The sequence below is a fragment of the Leptidea sinapis genome, chromosome 35, assembly GCF_905404315.1.
Source record: "Leptidea sinapis chromosome 35, ilLepSina1.1, whole genome shotgun sequence".
In the NCBI taxonomy this organism is placed as follows: domain Eukaryota; kingdom Metazoa; phylum Arthropoda; class Insecta; order Lepidoptera; family Pieridae; genus Leptidea; species Leptidea sinapis.
The window spans coordinates 2791179-2814737 of NC_066299.1; the positions used below are offsets into that span (position 1 = coordinate 2791179).

A 23559-nucleotide genomic window follows, 5' to 3' on the forward strand; every position below is an offset into this window, starting at 1 on the left:
GTTTATAACTGCTCAAATCCGTCTCCAACACATGCGCGCGAGAACGCGCGTGATACGCCGCATCTGGACGCAATACAAATCAAAACGCGCGAGTGAACTCGCGCGTAAAACGCTTCATCTGGACAGGCTCTTAGGTATTTAGTTCATAAGGTATTTTTAATGGCCCATGTTTTTACGTTCTTGTTGGTACTTTTTATTTTATTTGTAATGAAATGTATTTTTTGGCAGACTAAAAAAAATAAGCAGGAGGTTTACTTTACGTCATTTTAAAGGAAATTATAATTATATTATAACACTTGTTTACACCTGACAACCCAAACGTTGCGACTGAAAATTGTTTGCATAATTGCCTTGAAAATGGCGTACAATTTATTTAATAAAAGCGGCCAAGTGCCAGTCGGATTTGCCCATGAAGGGTTCCGTAGCATCAAGTAACATAATATGTATAAAAATTCTTGTAGTTCGTTGTAACTTTGATCGATATTTTAATAATAGTGTATTTTTTTAATTAAGTTATTTTATTGAACTATATCACGTTCAAACCAATATTCGTTGGAAGTTTGCATGGTAATGTAAATCATATATTTTTTTAAACGTTCTCTTATTTTAGAAGTTACAGTGGATACATTTTACCATTTTGGAAGAATCTCTCGTGCAAACTATTCAGTTTAGAAAAAATTAAATTAGAAACCTAAATATCATTTTTGACCTATCCTGTCCATAGTATGGTAAACCCACACGTATGGGATTGTTGAAAATTTTTTTTTAGTTTCAGTTGTAAGTATGGGGATCCCTCAAAATTTATTGTTCGTTTTTCTATTTTTGTGTGAAAATCAAAATGTGGTTCACAGAATACATCTACTTACCAAGTTTCACTGTTGAAATACCGTTATAGTTATTAGTTTCAGAAAAATGGAGCTGTGACAAACGGACGGACAGACGGAGATGAAGAATCTATAAGGGTTACGTTTTTTGCCATTTGGCTACGGAACCCTAAAATCATATAGGTGCAATGTACATCAGAAAATTAATTATCTCTAATATAAAATTCTCGTGTCATGGTGTTAAACATTGAATCGAAACGGTTTGACCGATACTCATGAAATTTTGAGTGCATATTGGGTAGGTCTGAGAATCGGACAACATCTATTTTTCATCCCCCTAAATGTTAAGGGTGGTCACCCATAACATAAGGGTTTCACCCATCTACGATCAACAGTTACTTTTGTATCGCGATTTTAATATCGGCAATACAACGTTTGCTGGGTCAGCTAGTACTTTCATAAAATACAGGTACGGCCTATTTTTTATAGGTAACCTATCGCTAATACATACCTACTCACTAAACGTTCATTTAAAATTAGTTTTTGAAGGATTAAATAAGTAAAAATACTTGAAAAGACTCAATAGGTACTTGTTTTATTAAATTACTACAGAGACGGAGACAGATAGAGCGGGATTTTTAGCGGGAATATATTGACAGAGCGTAGTGACACTTGAGTTTCTGACAGCTGGGTGACAGGGTGACATATTTCGATGAATTATTTATATTTGTTTTTATTCAAAATTTCAGTGATAAACGTTTCTGTGTTCATTTTTGATAGAAGTCTTCTAAAATATTTTTTTCGCTAGTCGTTGCTCAGTTCGTCACTGCGCCACCGCTGTCCGCACCACTCTGCGTCATGGCATCACATTAAAACAGTGTTGCCAACAGACAAAACAAAAAAATATCCCAAATCACATACAAAATTATCGTATTTTTATCGCATAATATATTTTTTCACGTTATACATAAATAATAAACAAAAAAAGCAGGTTTTATTTAAAGGATTACCTTTTTTTATGAAAATAAGGGATGAGACGAGGAAGTTCAGCTGATGGTAAATGATACGCCCTACCCATTACAATGCAGTGCCACGCAGGATTCTTGAAAAACCCAAAAATTCTGAGCGGCACTACAATTGTTGTGTGCTCGTCACCTTGAGACATAAGATGTTAAGTCTCATTTGCCCAGTAATTTCACTAGCTACGGCGCCAAACACAGTAATGTTTACACATTTCTGATTCACGGCAGAAATAGGCGCCGTTGTGGTACCCATAATTCAACCGGCATCCTGTGCAAAGGAGCCTCCCACTGGTAATTTTATTTTGAGTATTCAAAAAGGAAGAGGGAAGCAAAGAATAACTAAGTACCTATGGTATGTTAAACATATTATTATTAATTATTAGTCATCCGTGCTCGAACGCCTAGCGTTGTAATCGTCTTACGGAAATCGGAATGCGTACACCATAGACTATTTAATAGTCTAACTTTTATCACCATCGATTTTGTTTATTTTGTTAGTATAAAAAATATAGTATCATTTTCATATGCCACGTTCATCTTTTACGCTCACATTGTTGACTTTACATTAGGATCTCAAAAATATCGTAAGATTTAATAAATTATCGTATGAAACAGTTAAATTATCGTGCGATACCCCGTTATTATTTTATATGGCATAGGACATAAAACTATCGTATATTTACGATAGTTATCGCATGGTTGGCAACGCCGCATTAAAAGTCGCTGATACATTTGTTCCCTTTGCGGCAATAACCGCTCACCGCTGTAGACATTCGCTAAGCAATAACCGCTCGCGTTGCCGCCAGTACAGGCAGTGGCATGGTTATACATTTTAGTCCATTTGAACCGCTAGCCGCCCCACGCTTAATTGTCGCCAGTGGCAGTAAGATCGTGGCCTGTTAGAATAAATCTTTGTTTGATTTTGTCGCTTAAGAGACCCCGCAAACTGCAGACTTTTGATCGGCCGATAGTTTGGTTGGTTTCTTAATCAGTATGAATGTATTGAAGGGCTACACGATTGCCTTCAAACTGAACCGTCAGCAAACTATCGGCCGACTGTTAAATCAAGTACAGCGCTCTTCTAGGCGCGCACACCACCGATTGTTTAGTCGGCCAGATTCATCAACAGCCGATTTAAAACTAATAGCGAATCGTCCCTAAAACTGTCGGCCGATAGTTGTCTAGTGTGCGCACTCATCACAGACCCAACTGTTTAGTCGGGCCAGTGTGCGCACTTAACAGCCGAACTCAACCAAACTATCGGCCGATCGAAAGTCTGCAGTTTGCGGGGTCGCTAATAAAACACATCTCCAGCTCCTACTACTTTTCACTTCACCGCGTCTAACAAATCACTTGTATAACTTGTACTTAGAGCGTTTAAATAACGTTCTAGAATATTCCACAGTGAACAAACATCGTGAAATGGTTCAAAACAAGTGACGTCATGATGCATATATATAAACTAAACACATTGTGTTGAGTACGCATTTCCGCCAGCAACAACTCATATCCGCTGGGTCGGTCTGCTGGTGATAAACAAAGGGTCAAAGGGCTTCCGTTGAGCTAAACCAATCATTGCACGGTATTTATCAATATAATATAACAATTAAGGAAGTCGTATTGTTCCTTTGTTTGAATGAAAGAGTTTATAACTTTTGTTGATTTTTATGCCTTATTTAATTATATAGTTAAACAACCGATATAAACAGGCCAGGAATATTAGTTTAGTGACAAGCTACGTCTTACACTCGCGATTTGTATGACACTTTGTGTTACTCTGCGTGAACTGTCAAAATAGAGGTTAATTCTGAGCTGTCATAATCTATCTAGACGTATACGTCATTTATAAATGATCCAAGTATTTCCCATAGAGTTGCATTGAAAATAAGGTTTTCCGTGAAGAAGGAGAAAGTCGTCACAAGTCTTTATTATGATTAGGTATATAAGAGATCACCACGTATGTATTGATTCATCCTCAGAGTTGCAATGAGTTTCTTGCCACTTCTTCTCATTAGAAAGTGGCGGTAAATTTAATAATTAAGAATATTTTTTTGACATTCATAAGTGTCATTTTCATGACTTACATGAATAAAGTGATTTTGATTTGATTCACAATAACTCTGGAATCATATGGCGTAGAGACTTATAATTTGGTAGGAATGTTCATTTTGCAGAGTAGAGGTCAGCTAAGAAGGGATTTACGAAAATCCACCCGATAGAGTTTTTATTATTAAGAACAAAACGTCTGTCGGGTCAGCTAGTATATTTTATATATATTACGTAAGTTTGTATTCGAGCCTTGATATAACAAAAATCATTAATGTAAAAAATAAACTTTATTAAAAACGGCAGTAAATAATCTGATATGATAAAAGAAATACAAAATATACATCGCTGTAATAATTAAATATGTAATATTTTTGTACATGCGAACAGTAGCGTCAATGGCATCACGCGAATATTATGAACAATTAAAACCGAGTGCGTTGAACTTTGCTAACAATGCGATAGACTCTTTGTCCTTATAAGATGCCCTAATTTACGTTGTAAAGAGGTTGACCTCGTTGTATTTTACGCGTGTTACCGGTACGTATCTATTACTTTATATAGGTTAGAACAAAAATATTTTTTTTGGTCCGAATGCGAAGACGAGAGGGCAATGCTCGGATCTGTGGTTTTCTAGCAAGGTAAGCATTATAGATCTAACTAGTCGTAGGTGTGCTTTAGTCCGACAGTACGACATCAGTTGTATGAAACGCTGCTTGCTTCGTATATGCATTGCTTACCGAAGGTACTAAATTAACTTTAACACTAGTGCTATATTTATTTAGGTTCGTAACGAGCTGGCTCGGAGTTTCCCTGCGAGATCGAAATGAAGAGATCTGTAGGAGAACCAAAGTATCCGACATAGCTCAAATGAGTGCAAAACTGAAGTGGCAGTAGGCAGGGCACATAGTTCGACGGACAGAAGGCCGTCGGGATAGTAAAGTCTTCGAATGGCGACCACGTACCGGAAGACGCAGTGTTGGTAGGCCACCCACAAGATGGACCACCGATCTGGTTAATATCGCCGGAATACGTTGTATGAGGGCAGCGCAGGACTGATCGTCGCGGAAATTTTTGGCGGAGGCCTTTGTCCAGCAGTGGACGTCTTCCGGCTGATGATGATGCGATGACGAACTAAGACTAGGCTCCGTCCACACGAACCTGTTTGTCAGCGGATTTTCTGTGATCTCTGGTCACCTGCTGTATCTCATAGGCAGGCATCTATAGAGCGTACTTAGATTTTGCTCAAACTATACTTAGGTAAATAAATCTTAGCTAAGTGTGAAACCGCGAACTTGACTTTTGTATTGGCCTGTCTCGTAAATGACTATAAAAACGAAATCAAAGATTATGCTAAGATTACACTTAGATAAGTTTGGTCTATGTATCTCAGCCATTAACTGCAATAGTAAGAAAGCTGAGAATTTGATAGTGTTTTTGCTTCGTTCTTATCGTCTTGATAACCATTATGCCGAATTTAAAAAAAATTACAGTATTTAAAAACAACATCTTGCACGATAGTAAGTTACATTCATGTGCTAATCCGCACTTAACCGGATTTTTATATATAATGTATTTATTATTGTAGCATTGTCATTCATCTTTATTCTGCATATATTGCCACCTAACTCTGGTTTGCGCCACATCTTTCTTTCTGCTAACTTATTCCGATTAATGGTCACAAAAAACATGTTTTCCTCGATGTCTAGGGTCTGGTAGGTACATTATTGAGATGTTATCATACCAGATAACAGTACTTCAATACATATTATTACTATTAATCTGTATACATATATATAATGAAAATGGTCTTTATTTGAGGCTCTTTCACGCCTAAACCACTGATCGATATGAAACTACCACTATTCGATGCGAAATTTATCCTAGATGGTTTATGGCTACTTATTTTTCGAATTCCAACGTTCCTTCCTTTTAAAATTCGACCAGTGAAGCGGGCGAGCACGGCTAGTTAACTTATAAAATTATTAAAGAATAATGAATTCATTCTGTATAACTATTTTGAGCGGAAATATTGAATTCTTTGACACAACCGCTGCATTGTTGACTATGAAAGAAGACTAACCTTTGACTTATAATATGGTCCATAATCGCTCACGCATCAATCAAGCCTGCAGACCGCGCTCACATGAAAGCCAACCCGCTGTAAGGTAAGGCCGCGTTTGAAGCACCGCGTTGACAAATGACTCCACTCAACTCACAACTCTTCTACATAATAACATAAAGTAAGTACTCATACATTACTATACACCTCGGTTCTTAAGTTCGGTGTTAATTATGCTCAGGTGCCTCGTTGCTACCTTGACTGTTTCTGCCATGTAGATAGTATTTTTAAGTTTGCAAGGAACTGATATTATCTCTTTCGGAATATTCCTAGCTACCGGCCTAACCTTATTGCATGTACCACTATTTAAAAGGCTGGAAACGCTCCTGTGATTCCTCTGGTGTTGCAAAAGAAGGTGGCCGTACACTGGTTTGTCTCTATCTTCTATAAAAAACAGCAAAGCGACCGGCCTGCCGGCTAGGTGCACAGCGGCGCCTTGACCTGCCGAGCATGCATTACTGTTTCAATTTGAAAGGCACCGATCACCGTAGATGTGCTATTACTGGGCAAATGAGACTTAACATCCTATGTCTGAAAGTGACAAGCGGAATTACAGGCCGCACTGATTTTGGATTCAATCAAGAATCCTGAGCGTCATCATGAATCATTTTGATGACCAGGAACCTTACCCCCAGGTGTACTTGTTGTCTCGTCAATTTTTGTCATAAAAAAGATTCGCGTTTTGAGAAAAAATTTGCACCGTCTGTGTGGGCGTTTTGTGGCTTACCGACTGAAGTCCTCCCAAACAGACACAATCAAGCGCAGGAGTAGTCTGCCACCTTATGGCGGAGAACGCATCTGCTGGCCTCTGGTATTGCGGTTATGTCCATTGGTGTTTGCATCCTCTTATACTTAAATAAAAAGAACAGCATTGTATGTCAGCTACTGTCGTATTTCGATAGAAAATGTTACCGGCGTAATAACAGGCACATTAAATAGTACAAGATCTCACTGGTTGTTTCTGCAGGTGCGTGTTTTTTGATAAAACTAATTTTAATTGAACGTTTAGGGAGTATGCAATGTACATTTTTAACCGACTTCAAAAAGGAGGTGGTTATCAATTCGATCGGTATTATTTTTATGTATGTACACCGATTACTCTGAGATTTATGATCCGATTTACGTAATTATTCTTTTTTTTTGACGCGAAATAGATGCCATTTGATCCCATAAAAATTTTAGATAGCCCAGTAGTTTTCATTTTATGAACATTTATATGAAAATTTTCGTCTACCTGAATGACATAATATTGTTTTCTGTGTACGGGTTTTTTTTGGAGTTTTCATTCAGGTTAATTATATATTATTATTAACTGACACTAAAACGTAAAAAATAAAAAATAAAACTACGTTTAAAAAAACCGACTTAAAAACTGGAAAGTTTCAAATAACTAAAAATTTAATTTATTTTTATTTTGCAAACCTTTACCTTTAATATTAATAAAATACTATTATTTGTATGTGGCATGTGGTACATATTGATAGCTTTGAAGTCGGTGCCAAGCCAAATGTAATAAAGGTACACTCGCCACGCGTGACTTTGAGTGGGATAGCTTCGTCTAGAAAAAAACAAAGCGGACAGACACGTAAGGCCAGACAACCTAGATAAATACAGAAAGTAAGCTGTTTATAATATTAAGTTTTATTTTGTTTAGAGCTTGGCACTGACTTAAAACCTATCAAGCTACATATAAATAATAGTATTTTATTAATATTAAAGATGAAGGTTTGCATAAGATGTGTATTAAATTAAATTTTTAGTTATTTGATACTTTTCTGTTTTTGAAGTCGGTTTTTTTACACGTAGTTTTTTTTTGTTGATAATTTACAGTTATCTGTTTTTTTTTAATTGAACTTTTATATTTACTATTAACGATAAGCCAGCGTTGCCAGTTAAAATGAGACCGCAACCAGATACTGCCATGATTAAATTTTATCAGAAACAGAAGTACCTGCAGAATCCAGCGATGGGATCTTAGGCAAGAACCTCAGAACATGCCATATTAAGTAATCAGTATGACAGGCACAGACTCAGAATATAATATAATATTTCGGGTGTCACAGTTTCCCGCGTGCGTATAATAAATAAAAGTATTTTAATTTATCCGGTGTTGTATGGCGTGTAAAAAAAACATTCCTCGTAATTATACTTCTCTGCAAAAGCTTTCATATTTTGTTTCCCGTAATAAAGAGTTAATTAAAAATGTCTGTGCAGATACCGTCGAGGAGTTTAATAACGAGGGAACATATCATCCAGAAAAGCGAACCACAGTAGACAGAACAAAACCGTCTTAACTAAAAAACGTACGTAAAATTCCATACCTGTACTGTTGACCAAAAAGGGTTCCTTTAAGTGCAGCATTAAAAGGAAAGAACATTGTCATCCAAACCTGCATGCAAAATTTCAAGTCAATCGGTTAGGGATAACAATTTCAAAAGTTATGCAGAGTACACTAAAACGAATTTGCAAAAAGAATTTTGCATATTCGTTTTAGCCTTTATTTATGAAACGAAAGAGAAAAAGATTAGTCTTTTCGTTCGTTTCGGTGTCCTTCGTATGTCTACAAAACAAGGTCTACAAACAAATTAACTAACATGTCTGAAAATAGACATGCTCTGGAAGATCACCTTTTTAAAAATAGAAATCAACAAACTCAAGAAATACTAAAAGCAACTTAATCTGTATCAAGTTACGTGTTTTTACGACTCACCACACTAAGCCTTGTACCTAATTGGCATTCAGTTGCAACTTTGTGATAGGTATTATCTGATGTTTATGGATAATAGTGTCGATTCCAACACTTTATCGAGGGCTATCATCATTTCTGTATCCAGTCGGGTAAATCCCAATGACTATTTGAATAATCAGGACTGCGTAACAGTAAGGAATTTGTATCGCTAATGATGGCTGATAAACTGTGTGCCTTCTACCGCATTTCTCGCGGGGAGTCTTTCGAAGAGATTTTTCACCTGATTCCTGTCGCCGAAATCGACCGTCGCACGACACGTCACAAGTTAGGATATCATCCCCACCATCTGGATGTGTGGCGGACCTCGAAAGTGTAGTTTTCAAGGAGCTTTCTTTCACTTACTACAAAGCTGTGGAATGAACTTCCTTCTGCGGTGTTTCCGGGACGATACGACATGGGTACCTTGAAAAAAAGCACGTACACCTTCCTTAAGGCCGGCAACGTTCGGTGTTGCAAGGGAATGTGGGCGGCGGTGATCACTTAACACCAGGTGAATGGTTTCAATGGTCAAACGCTCGTTTGTCCTCCTTTTCCATAAAAAAAACATTCCCGGTTGTCTATTACCTACCTACTTAATTGTGTTGAAGTAATTTAGATTTCTATGCGTTGTAAGTGTGGATGCTATAAAACAGCCTGAACTAATTAATATTTTAATGAATGTGTGTAATTTGTTACGCTATCACGCCTTAACGAACGGATCTACATGAAATTATGCCCGTATAGAAATAGAAGGACAGTATTTTAACCCGAAATTAGAGTTCCTGAGTCATATATAACGAACGACGTAGAAAGAGTAGTATCGCGAGGCGAGTGAACAAGAACTAAGTCTTTCATCTGGGTTTCGTTCGCCGACATCCTTTGTATGTAGACAAGTCCGTCTGCAAAGAAAGGCGCGGGCACAAGATAGTTGAAGACATGAGAATAGTGAAGTTTAGCTATCCTTTTATCTATATAATTGTAAGTACAACAACCAATATTGCAACTAAAACAAACAGCTCAAAACTATTTTCATTACTTTGTTTCTCACACTATTCTCTCATGAATGTTACAAATGTTTCATTATACGCATTTTTTGCCATGGTGACCTTATCTAGATACAGGAAATGTATCAAGTGTTTGCCTTTTTATTATAATTTCATGATCCCGGTTAGATTTTTGCAATAAAATATGGCCTGTTTACAATAATATATTAATTACAATTTTACAAGCATAATACGATTAATAAACATCACCATATCCAGTGGGCCCAAAAAAAATTGTCTCCTTTGGTTGTTAGGTTAGGTGTAGATATGGCGTGATTTTAGGACATCGATTATTCTGATAATATTATGTTATGTAGTGTTACTTAATAGGATAATTGTTCATGTAAACTAGGTTATGCTTCGTTCTCAGGAACTGGGAGGTGAACGATCCGTTTACCTCCTCCAGTACAATATAAAATAAGTACACGAGTTGATTCTCGTTTCTACCATGTTTTTTCCTCATCTCTTTGGTCTATTGGCTTGGTCTAACAAAAGTAGAGTTTATTGCTGTAGATATTGTCTGTAGGCATAAATCTGGAGGCTTTGTCTGTAATTATGGCATGGAAACCCAAAAAATCTCGACCCAGATATCTTTGAAGTACATAAAGACCTTTCTGTATATTCATTCGATTTTATTCTACCTTTAACCACTATTGTACGATTTTTGATGAATGTTTTTTTTCCACCTACCTTCGTTTTTAGAAAAGTATCATTGTAGTGATATTTATTCACTAGATGAACGCACAAGACGAGCCAAAGGTCTACCATCATCTTGTATTGACTCTCGTAGAAATAACTAGTTAAATATCGCTTAATTATTAAACTCTGAATTCAATAATAGTTATAAACCGATTAAACTATTAATATCTTTTAAAACCGCTTCCAAGCCACGGAAACTTCGTGTGTCCGACTTGCACTTGCCACGTTTTATTGTGTGAGAAGAGAAATTCGTCACACCCGGCTATGTAACGCTCTTTTACGTTATCGTGCACGTGCAGAAACTACCCGTGTCGTATCATCCTGGTAACACCGCACAAGGAAACTCATTCCACAGCTTTGTAGTACGTGGAAGAAAGTTTTTTGGAAGAAGGACCACCATACATCCAGACCGGATGATAAATCCTAATTTGTGACGTGTCGTGGGACTGTGGATTTCGGCGGCAAGTGAAACATCTTTTCGGAAAACTCCCAATAGTTTTATATTGATTCTTTACTTTTGGTACCTAACAATGTTTAACATTTATATTGTAATGTTCCTGTTTACGTATTTTTCCTGAATGAAATCAGTATCTACCTAATTAAAAACGACCCTTAGCACTGGTAATTATATTGTTTACTCTTACATCTTTAGTTATCTTCAATACATTAGTTAAATAAACACTCTTTAGCATAATATCTGCTCTTGCTAGAGCTATAGCAGTTACTCGTTAAGTTAATAATTTTCCATAATCTTGAGCGGCACTGCATTGTAATGGGCAGGGCGTATCAATTACCATCAGCTGAACGTCCTGCTCGTCTCGTCCCTTATTTTCATAAATATAGAAAGAATTAAGAATTTAGTCGAACTTGTAAATGAAGATAATTGTTTTAAACAAGTTTTCTTCTCGTCACGTAACACCTACCGTATATATGAATATAATGTTTTATCATAGGGAGTGAAAATGAAGCTACATCAGTTCGTAAAGGCTTTCACATAGGGAGATGAACTGACAAGAAACTCCCAGCCCATCTTTTAAATGATATGACTATTTAGCCTACTTAACACAATTTATACAAATTTAGCTGGCCTGCGGAGAACCAGACAAGAACCATGCATCATTTTCCTCTAGATAATCTACTATACTATATTGAGCCTTCTTTGTCAAAGAAGCTTTAAAAATTTTCTTGAATTTGTAATCAGTGAGTCCTAGTATACCTACTTTCTGATATTTTGTTGTAAAATTGAATATACCAAGACCTATGATGGAGCCCTTATTCTTTCTTCTTGAATTGAATGAATTCAATTCACAATTTTTATTAAATTCACTAATATTTTTATATAACATTGTTGCTCGAATTTTCGGGGATCCAGTGCTCTGTGAACGGCTCGATCACTAGCGTTGCGTGGAAACGTCTCTTCATTGTGTATCTTCTATCGTATATATCATGGGAAGTGTTCTGAAGAGCTGTTTCAGCTGATTCCTTCCGCCGAATTGCACCTTCGCGACACGCCACCACATAGGATATCATGCCCACCATCTGGATTTGCGGCATTCATCCACACAGCTGTTTTCAAGGAACTTTCTTCCACGTACAACAAAACGTGGAATAAGCTTCCTTGTGCGGTGTTTCCGAGACGATACGACATGGGTACCTTCAAAAAAAGCACATACACCTTCCTTAAGGGCCGGCAACGCTCGGCGTTGTAAGATAATGTGGGCGGCGGTGATCACTTAACACCAGGTGACCCGAACACTCGTTTGTCCTCCTTTTCCATAAAAAAAACATACAGTGCCGTTCAGAGTCCTGCTCTTTATTGATCCCAAAATTCTGCAGTGTCGTAATAATTCCCCTCGTCGCTTTAGCCCAGTAATTTAATTAGCTTCGGGGTCCTTCAAACTGAAACACAACAATGTTTGCACGTTGCAGTAATGTTAGTTAATAATTCAAGGCAGAAAGGCGCCGCACATATGTGTCCTATTTTTGATTCACTTCTGAATATATCAATAATTTCTTAGCGGCTAACAGAACTTGTTCATTTTCTGTGTCACGGAGAACATATTTATTAACTATTTGAGTACTTACTCTGCGTTCTAAACCTGTGTAAGTCGGTATGTGCTCGTAGATTAAAACTGATTTCACAGAGAACAAATCAATTCTTTTAAAATTATCTAATTTTGGTTACGGGGCTGTTTTTGATCTAGGGTTGTGTTCGACCACAAATAATATACCAACAACTGTTACCATTTCTCGTGTTACCAATTCTTATTAAAAGGGAAATGATACTTTTGCTCAAGTTCTCGGTATTTATTCATATTTAAAAAATATGTTCTACGGTAGAGGTAGAATGATTTAGATACTTACATACATATTTATCTGACAACGACCTTTTCAACCAGTGTGTGTTGCCAGTGATGACTTACGGTACGCAGACGTGGTGCCTAACTATCGGCCTTATGAGAAAGCTCATGGTCGCTCAGAGGGCAATGAAGAGGGCTATGCTCGGAGTTTCCCTACAAGATCGTAACAGAAATGAGGATATTCATAGGAGAATAAAAGTCACCGACATAGGCAATTGCGAAATTTTAGTGGCAATTTTAAAGTCTTCTAACGGCGGCCACGTACAGTAAGACGTAAAACGTAAGAGGCAAAGATGGACCGATGATCTGGACAAGATCACCGGAATATGTTGGATGAGGGCAGCGCAGGACCTATCGTCGTGGAGATCTTTGGGGAAGCCCTTGTCCAGCAGTGGACGTTTTCGGCTTTAATGATATTGATGTAGGGGAAGGTTATGACTAGGTCCCTGTATTTTATAAGTTTATAACATACTAGCTGACCCGACAGACGTTGTTCTGTGCATAATAAATAAAATACTGTTCTTTTTATGAATTTGTCAGTAATATTTCATAACACCAAGAATTATTTTATAAAATATGCTCCCTGTTAATGACGTTTGTTTTTATGTATAGAACGTCATTGCTCCCTGTTGTTAACTATAATGAAATTGTTTCACAGCAGAACTGTGAAACCGTGCGTCATTAAATTCACTCACAGAAAATATGTCCATACAAAACAAATATTGTAAATAAAAATAATCATGAGTCCCAAATCGAAATAAAAACTATCCTATCTCTCAAGTTGGACTAAACTGCACTGCGTGAAGTAATCCCAATTAAAATCCGTTCATTAGTTTAGGAGCCCATCGCGGACAAACAGTGTGTCACGTAATTTATATATATTATGCTATGATTATGCCAGTACGTCTTCTATATTCACAAACTTCTTTTTAGCCTTTTGAGGCTTATTTGCACAGGATGCCACCTCGGCACCGTTTTCTGTCACCATACAAGCACTTATTTGTGAGTCAGTATGAATAAGGGGCCGTAGCTAGTAAAATGGCTAATGAGACTTAGAAAATTTATTGAAGTAGGCGTTACTTTGCGGAAATCTCTATCCAAATGTTTTGAGTTTTCTTTATTGTTAGTTCCGCAAATATTTTTCCTTAAACAATTCGACACGTGTTTCGCCTCTACACCAGGCATCCTCAGGAGTCTCGTGCCAGATTTTGTCGAGTCAACATCTCCTGAGGATGCCTCGTGTAGAGTTCTTATATTTCAAAGTGACGAACGCAATCGCAATGCCGCTCAGATTTGGGTTTTTCGAGAATTTTGAGCAGCACTGTATTATAATGGGCAGGGCGTATTAATATGAAGATTTTCTATAGAAGCAAGTGCACATCTAATAAAGGATTTTATTTTAAATGCGAGAGCTTCGTATATATTCAGAAACAATTGCCAAGTCGAATCATCAAACTTTAGCAATTGCGATAAAAAAATGTTTTTAAAAAAAGGGTTTCATTACCGCGTTAGAATCTATTAACTATACTTTAATACCACCAAGTGTATACTTGAAGACAAATTAACACTCATTTACATCGCTTCTTTGTGTGTCCTCTACCGCATTTATCATGGGGAGTGTTCAGAAGAGCTGTTTCACCTGATTCCTGCCGCCGAATTCCACCTTCGCACGACACGCCAAAAGTTAGGATATCATCCTCACCATCTGGATGTGTGGCACTACAACTGTGCTCGTCACCTTGAGACATAATATGTTAAGTCACATTTGCCCAGTAATTTCCCTAGCTACGGCGCCCTTCAGACCGAAACACAGTAATGCTTACACATTACCGCTTTACGGCAGAAATAGGCGCCGTTGTGGTGCCCTTAATCTAGCCGACATCCTGTGCAAAGGAGCCTCCCACTGGTAATAAGTAAATAGTTTAGTGGTATGTCCACGTATATGTTGATATTGAGAGCCCATGTGGATAAGACAAAAACCCTATCTCCTGTAATGGCTGCCTTGTTAAATCCACGTTATTGTTTCAATAAGTCGGCAAAGAACTCAGGTTACTCACCTTTCCGTATTTTTGTAATCCTTATCGGTTCTGAACGATTCTCAGAAAGCTGATACAGCGCTCATTGTTAAAGAAATAGATATCTCTTAGATAACATATTTGGTTTGATTGGCAACAGTAGTAAATACACAATTATATTATATTAATACAAGCTGACCCAGCAAACGTTGTATTGCCGATATTAAAATCGCGATACAAAAGTAACTGTTGATCGTAGATAGGTGAAAATTTGAAGTTGTATGTATTTTTTAATGCTGACTCATAATCAAACAAATTTAAAAAAAAGTCAAAAAAATTAAACCCATAACATTTAGGGGGATGAAAAATAGATGTTGTCCGATTCTCAGACACACCCAATAGCACTCAAAATTTCATGAGAATCGGTCAAGCCGTTTCGGAGGAGTTGGGTCCCGCACACCGTGACACGAGAATTTTATATATTTGATGGAATTCAAGTTTATCTTTGTAGAAAAGGACACATGTAAAAAGACGATATAGAATATCCCACAACACAACATTGGAACTCTTAAAATCCGTTTCACGAGGCACCGGGGTGAAATTAAAGATACTGGAAAAGTATCAAAGCAAATCAAATCATCTTTATTTGCAAGATAAGGTAATAATAAGATGTTGTTGGCTTATAATTAACAGGTGCTCTTATCCTAACCCATAAGGCAGGCAAACTTATAGTGGAATACATAGTCAGTTCACGTTTTAATTTGTGTAACAATTATAATATTCTATACTATACAAAAAAAGATATATATCCCAAGCAAACTTAAATTAACATCAATCATACAATAGTTATTATTTCATAGGATTATTCATTTTAATTTATTATATAATGTCATTATCCACACAATGATATTGAGTTCAGTCGAAGTTAATTTTCATTATTTACTATTTTATCGTCAAGAAAATCTTTTAATGAGTAGTATGCTTTTTTATAAAAAAAAATTATAAAAATTAAACACTTTTTCGATTCTAACATTTTACAAATTCTTACTTCAAACAATACGTGATTGCTGAAGAAATTTGAATTTAATTTCAACCATTTCATAACTGGCATTATCTTTTTTGTTTATTGTTTCAATAAAATAAATATAAAATTCATTTTAAACCAAACTTCATAGTTGATCCATTATTTTGATGAGAAGTTTATTATAGGAAATTACAATTGTGATTTTTTAATCTACCAGTGTTTATTGTTTGATTAGGTAGTTTTTTGTTATAGATAAATGCAATAAAAAATTGGCAGTTGTAGAGACTGTCAATAGAAGTGAAAAATTAGAAATATAAAAGGCATAAAAGGCATTTATTTTCTCAAAATTGATTCCTTAAAAAATTATTTTTGATGTCATTTCTAATAACTACTTGATACTACTACCGCTTCGGAAACAAATGGCGCACTGAGAGAGAAGGAGCGGCGCAAGAAACTCTCCCAGCATTCTTTTTTTGCGCTCTTTTCAATAAAAATATACAATATTGTACAGTCATTTCTATCGCTATAGAATAATTACAATCTAGTCCCAGGCTGTCCGATCATTTAGATATTCAGCAGTGGAATAATAGGATTTACGACACAGCCATTTTTTATAAAACATTTAAATTTATTTATAGATAATGCCTGAACAGTGGCTGGGACTTTATTACAGAAGTGTATACATTTACCCTTAAAGCTATTATGTATCTTATGAAGCCTACTAGAATTAGTTACAAGCAATCCCTTATTTCTAGTGTTACAATAATGAAAATCACTATCAAGAGCAAAAAGGTGACGATTTTTGTGATTGTGATATAACTTTAAGTATTAAAATTTTGAAATTTCATAATGTTTAAAAACAAAAACACAATTTCAACAATGCACAGTATATACACATTGAACTTTTTTCATTTATAAGATATACACAGCACTAATGTTGCACAATACGATAGCTGTATAGCTACAGCAGGTGTATTACCAAAATCGAATGCCTAAGTTTCGATCCGAAACGAAAGAACGACGAACTTCGAATCCGAATAGTGCGAACAGATTTCGTATCGGAACCATGGACATAACCATAAAAAGCGAAGTTATAGTAACGATCATAATAATGCCAAGTGTATTTGGGAATAAGGTAAGCAAAAGACAAAAAGTCTAATCGCGAACTTCGTATCGGTATTCGGATCCGAAATACTTTCGTAATAGGAAAATGTACGATCCTTCAACCGAAATTTCGCATTTCGATTTTGGTAAAGGGCTCCAGATATACTGCTATAAGCATTTCGGTGACGCGAACTCGGTACCTTCCACACATCTGAAAAATGTCTATTTAGATTTATACTTTTTTATTGATTATTTATCGCATGCGCCAGTCATAAGCCTCTCGGTGGCGCGAACCCATCAGATTTTCCCCTATGAAAAATATTTAACATAAACGATAATTTACTTAATAAAACTTCTCTTTAAATACTTCTTTTTTCTATGAAAATAAGGGACGAGACGAGCTGGAGGTTCAGCTGATGGTAATTGATACGCCCTGCCCATTACACTGCAGTGCCGCTCAGGATTCTAGAAAAACCCCAAAACTTCTGAGCGGCACTACAACTACGCTCGTCACCTTGAGACATAAGAAGTCTCATTTGCCCATTAATGTACTTACATATTACTGCTTCACGGCAGAAATAGGCGCCGTTGTGGTACCTATAATCTAGCCGGCATCCTGTGCAAAGGAGCCTCCCACTGGTGAAGGTGACTTTAAATAGTTTACTATCTTAAGCGTGGCGTAATCATTACATCGCTCATTTTAAGTTTATAAATTGCCTCACCTGCTTTAAGTAATCTTATGGAAAGTAAAATGGCCGGACGTACAGCAGATGGTGTCCTAAATTTAGTCAAGCGTTTCCGTTCAAACCTAGTCATCGGAGAACAGAATGTACTATATTTCTTGGAAGTTACATTTAACCTACTTTGTGTGCTATTTGTATTGCACGAACAAGTATATTTATGTATTTGTTCAGCACGTTTTAGCGTTATGGTATCACTTATAGTCATTATTATAAAACAATGTAAATGTGCCGTGTTTGACTGTCTGTACACGATGAACTAAACCATAGGTTCTCAACGTGGGCGATAACGCCCCCTTGTGGGCATTTAAGACTTTCGGGGGGGGCAGTAGAAGACCCAGAGAAAATTAGGGGGCATTGAGATGGCGCAGATGGGGCGTGGGTAGATTAAATAAGATAAAAAAACTAAAAAAAGATTAAAAACTAATAACTCTTCTTAAGTAACATAGTATTTTAAAAAAAAGGAACAACGTAAAATGAATGTTTTCTTACTTGGATTGGTACGAATGGGCCGATTAGATGGCCGGCCAGATCCCCGGACCTTACACCATTAGATTTCTTCTTTTGGGGATACGTGAAAGATATGCTATACAAAAAACGATACGAGAACGTGGGCGAGTTACAAACAGAATTGTGCCATATCATATCGAGTATTCACCATAAAATGATAAGAAAATCAACAGGCAGCGGACTCATTAAAAGATTGGCGATTTGCGTAAGACAAGAGGGGTCACATTTTGGGCATTTAATTATTCATTTACAAAAAAATACCCACTTAATTGACTACTTTCTTTTAAAATACTATGTTACTTAAGAAGAGTTATTAGTTTTTGGCCGGGACATCCTGTATATTATTAATTTGATGCCGATAGTTCGATCCAATTGCATGAACCGTGGTCACGACGGAACTGCGGAGGCGGCGAGAAACACTTGACACATTGACACCTGACACTAATAGTACATCAATGTGTCCACGTGGCGCCTAGTTCGTTTTGTTCTTTGATACCCTAATTCACGACACATTCACTCATTGACGACATCTTTTTGTTTCATTCGTACTGCAGAGAAAGACCGCGGGATTCCATGTTTGAGCAAGCCTAAAACCATCCTCCCTATTAAAATTTTTAAGATGCTTTTTAATTTCAATAGCTTCTCTAACAAGCCGTGGGATGATTGGCGTTCAGCAGAAATCACTCGTGGGTTATGCAGCTCGATCCAATGGTTGGTACCGGCTTTAAGCAAGTGTTCGGCTATTGCAGATTTTTTAGGATCGTTAAATTAATAAAATATAATCGTGAGTACCCGTCATAATAATTACAATGTTAAAGTTCCGCGATGATAAAAGTTTAAAAACATGTATTTTACAATGGCTGTAATATACATAGCAAATTAGTTTGTCAGATGTTGCATCCAATATATGAGTCGTGTTTAAATAATATCAAATACTTCATATAAAGTATCTAATAATGAATTAACTGTATAAATATGAATTATCGTATGATGGATGCATCAATCTTTGGAGCTTGAACTCAATGTTTGTGTAAAGATGCTTCGTGAACATGATGGTCTTGATTACTGTCACAATTAGTAATCGCACCCAACAAATACAGTGATTTATTAATTACTAGCTGGCCCGGCTAATATTTCAAAATATCAAGAACTATTTCGTAAAAACTGCACCCCGTTGTTATAATGAAATTGTTTCACAGCGGAACTGTCAAACCGTGTGTCACTAAATTCTCTCATAGAAAATATGTCCATACAAAACCAATATTGAAAATAAAAATAATGATGGGTTCCAAATCGAAATAAAAACTATCCTATCTCTCAAGTGGACCAAACTGCACTCCATGAAGTAATCCCCATTAAAATCCGTTCATTAGTTTAGGAGTCCATCGCGGCAGACAACGTGTCACGTAATTTATATATACATGTTAAGATAACACATATACTATATATCCTTCTTGCACCACAAGCAGCACCCGTTCACGAGTTAACTCATGGACCAGCCATCGTTCCCTTCTCACATATTTGAGAGCTGAAGACGACCCGCCACACGACGCCAAATCAAACCTAAACAGTTTAATTTGTACCAAAATTTTTGAACGATTCACTAATTGCATTCGCACTCGCGCCTCTCGGGCTTACCTCCCCGCGCTCTTGCCAATGGACGATATCGCGTAGGTGGTTCTTAGGCGCGCTGGGAAGTTACTCGTCCATAAATTATGGTACAAATCAAATTTGTATAATCCAAAATCTTAAGTCTAATACGCGTCTGTCTTTTCGCGCGTTGTGTCATTGCAGGCAGCCTAGCGAAACTCTGGAAAGGAAAAAGCGATTCACTCAATTTTTGATACGTGCAGTCATTAATAGATTGACAGATGACGGCTATAACCTTGTAAGAAACGGAGATAGCCGTAATCTACTACGTTTCAAGCAACTGTTCGCTTTCAAATCCATACTGTAATTACTACTATTTCAAAGTTATGTCAAATCACTGTACGTTTCATACAAAACTAATTTTCAATTTTTACTGAGGCAGTCCCGCTGTTGATATAAACAGTAGCCCGCATGCACTCATCTCTGTTGAACAAAATTTTTTGAGATAAACTTATTAAGATATTGAATTTCTTGACGTGGCAAAAACGTGAAACGTTACAACCGTCCAGTAGGAAGGTTGTCGCAGTAGCGACAACCCACGTCAGACATTCGGCAACTGACTATGTCCAGTATATATACCAAGGGCTCATTGAAAGAATTTGCAACGGGCCCCGCGTAAGCTGTAATCCGTTACTGGATAAAAAATACACATAGTTGTGCTAATAACGCCGGTATAAAGTGATAATATGTCAAATGCAAGCGCCATATTAAGATAAAACCATCAGTACTTACGTATATCAGCAAGTCAAGATATAATGTGACGTCACCTCAACAACACTGATTTCTGATTATTTTACATCATAGTCTATATTTATTACACAGTCTTCGGCGCCGTTTTCTGTCGGGAAATATTGCAAACGTTATTCTTTTTCGGTTTGAACGCCGTGAAACTATGAACGCTAGTGAAATAATTAGGTTAACGACACTGAACTTATGTCTCAAAGTCAATTCAGAATTGCACAGTACACTGAATTGTAATAGGTGCATGCAGCAGGGGTATCGTTCAGCGAAAGGTCTTGGTTATTATCAAACCTTTTCGCATTCTGTTTCAACATATGGTGGATTAAAGATCAGTACATCAAACTTCTTGTCAACAAAACAGGTCACTAAATTCATATTCACACATTCCAGAAAAACCTTGTTATGTGATGCAGTGCTTTGAGACATCAAGCATACCCTATGATTAATGTCTGTGCAAAAACACAGACAATGTGGAAACGCCATAGCAAAAGCTGTTATTACAACCCCACTTCCTGAACCAACTTCCAGACAGAGCAAAGGATTTTTCTTCCTCAAGAAGTCTATTTCCTTTTCTAAAGCATCTATTAAAAGAAAACTGTCCTCTGCAGGTTCATATACATAATTAAATTCATCTTTGTCAATATGATTTTGATATGGTGTGTCCATTCTAATTAATGCATCCTATGTCATATACTTGTACTTTGTTTAGGTCCCGGAATTGACTGTGGTACAGTAACAACAGATTTTTCCTTGCTTATCATTCGCCTTATTTCATTAAGTCTATCCTGGGAAGCTTGCAAGACATTTAGCACAACTGTCACTTAATGTTTAAAAACCGTTATAGATATGATGGTATTTGCATGAAACACGTAAAAAATATATTTAATAATCACACCTTTTCGGAAAGCACAACAACATTCTCACGTATTTCGATCTGTAGCTTCTATCAAAGATATTTTATGCCCACATCTTCTAAGGTCCCTCTCGAATATTCCATCGCATCCTGGCATTCTGCAGCAGCTTCAAGGTCTTTTCTGTTGAGCATACCTATACTGTATACTCAAATAAATTCCTGTAATCTTTAAGCCTATATTTCTTCCATGTTTACTACTAAGGTAATAAACACAATGACACTTAGTAGTAATAAAAGTTAAATTAAACTAATTATGATCACATCTCATAATCTATAGGGGGAAGTATTAAAAAAAAGTCCAGTGATATTAAAATGACGTACGGTATTTTACTATGGGGGTCATGCTGCTGACATTGATATAGTGTTTGCTCTGCAAAAGAGAGCTTTTCGTGCTATATATCAGCTTGGTTATAGACAGTCTCTCAAAGAAAAAAAAGAAATAAATACTATGACTGTTCATTCTCAGTACATTTATGAAAATTTAATATACGTTCACAAAAATCGTCACCTTTTTGCTCTTACTAGTGATTTTCATTATTATAACACTAGAAAAAAGAGATTGCTTGTAACTAGTTCTAGTAGGTTTCATAAGATACAATAAATTAATAAACTTCTATAATAAAGTCCCAGCCACTGTTCAGGCATTATCTATAAATAAATTTAAATGTTTTATAAAAAAAATGGCTGTGTCGTAAATCCTATTACTCCACTGCTGAATATCTAAATGATCGGACAGCCTTGGACTAGATTGTGATTATTTTATAGCGATAGAAATAACTGTACAATATTGTATATTTTTATTGAAAAGAGCGCAAAAAAAAAATGCTGGGAGAGTTTCTTGCGCCGCTTCTTCTCTCTCAGAGCGCCATTTGTTTCCGAAGCGGTAGTAGTATCTAGTAGTTATTAGAAATGACATCAAAAAGAATAATTCTAAAGGAATCAATTTTGAGAAAATAAATGCCTTTATGCCTTTAAAGCCAATTTTATTTTTAATTGCATTTTAATACATAAAAATTGTGTGTGCGTGTTTCTTAACGCGCGTTTGAAGTGAAACTTAATAAATAAAACATATATAAATTCCTTTATACTTAAACTATTTTAATATGTGAGATTTTATATATTGTACAAAGATTATATCCTGATATTATTTTCACAGAGAAATGAACAGTGAGGTAAGTCATTCTCGATTACCACATGTGAATATAATGTTGTTATCGAAAATTAAAGAATGTCACAAATGTCAGAAAAAACAACATGGCGCGTATCCGAAAATCGTGACAATTTGCTCAAGTTCTCTCATACTTCGATGAAGAAGTTTCACTTCAACAATAAATGTTTAATTTCACAATTCTTGTTATTTTTTCTCTTTTCTTGTTGTCCCAGAACATATATGAAGAAACCTTCTGTCAAGCAAGCAAGTCACTTGCGAAACAATTTCAATCTTAAAGGAATGCGCCGAGGCAAGCGTCTCAACACAAAGTACCGATCAATTACACCATGGTGCAGCGTGAGTCAGCTCATTGAGAGATACCATCATGCGCGAGGGACATGCATGTGAGCTATTCCATGCAAATTGTCATTATTTTATTAATTTAATGCCTTGCATCCGGCTAGACTTGCGTGCTGATAATGTCAACCAACTTGGCTCTTGTTAGATATTATAATTTGTGTATTAATAATAGTTATCGCAGCCGTGCCATTTATATCGTTCTTTTTTGCAATTGAGGCAACGTGTTCTTATATTTTAAGCACTCAATTATTGCTGTTAATAACCGCTCATATTCAAAATAGATTAAAGCGGTTTAAACGTGGCTTTAGGATATAGTTATCCTTTTTACACCAATGCTAGGAAAAAGAGATCGCATGTGCGAAAGACCGTCAAGCAATAATTTACGTAAGTGCAGTCGAATATTCGAATAATGATAATATAGTTTAATTAGCCGAAAGTCTTGTAAGTTTCTAAAGTACATACAGTACAAGTCTACGGCCGGGTCCAACTATAACGAATTCGGAGAAAA

The 23559-nt window shown here is 36.4% G+C and overlaps 1 long non-coding RNA gene across 1 annotated transcript in view; it reads right to left on the reverse strand.

Annotated features, from left to right (window-relative positions):
* Positions 1-8334: 8334 nt before the first annotated feature.
* Positions 8335-23559, reverse strand: part of LOC126975336 (uncharacterized) — a 60287-nt gene continuing 45062 nt past the window's right edge. The window contains exons 2-3 of the long non-coding RNA XR_007731693.1: positions 12849-12997; positions 8335-8403 (exon numbers count right to left, since the gene is read on the reverse strand). This is a non-coding gene — a long non-coding RNA (uncharacterized LOC126975336). The remainder of the gene's footprint in view (positions 8404-12848; positions 12998-23559) is intronic.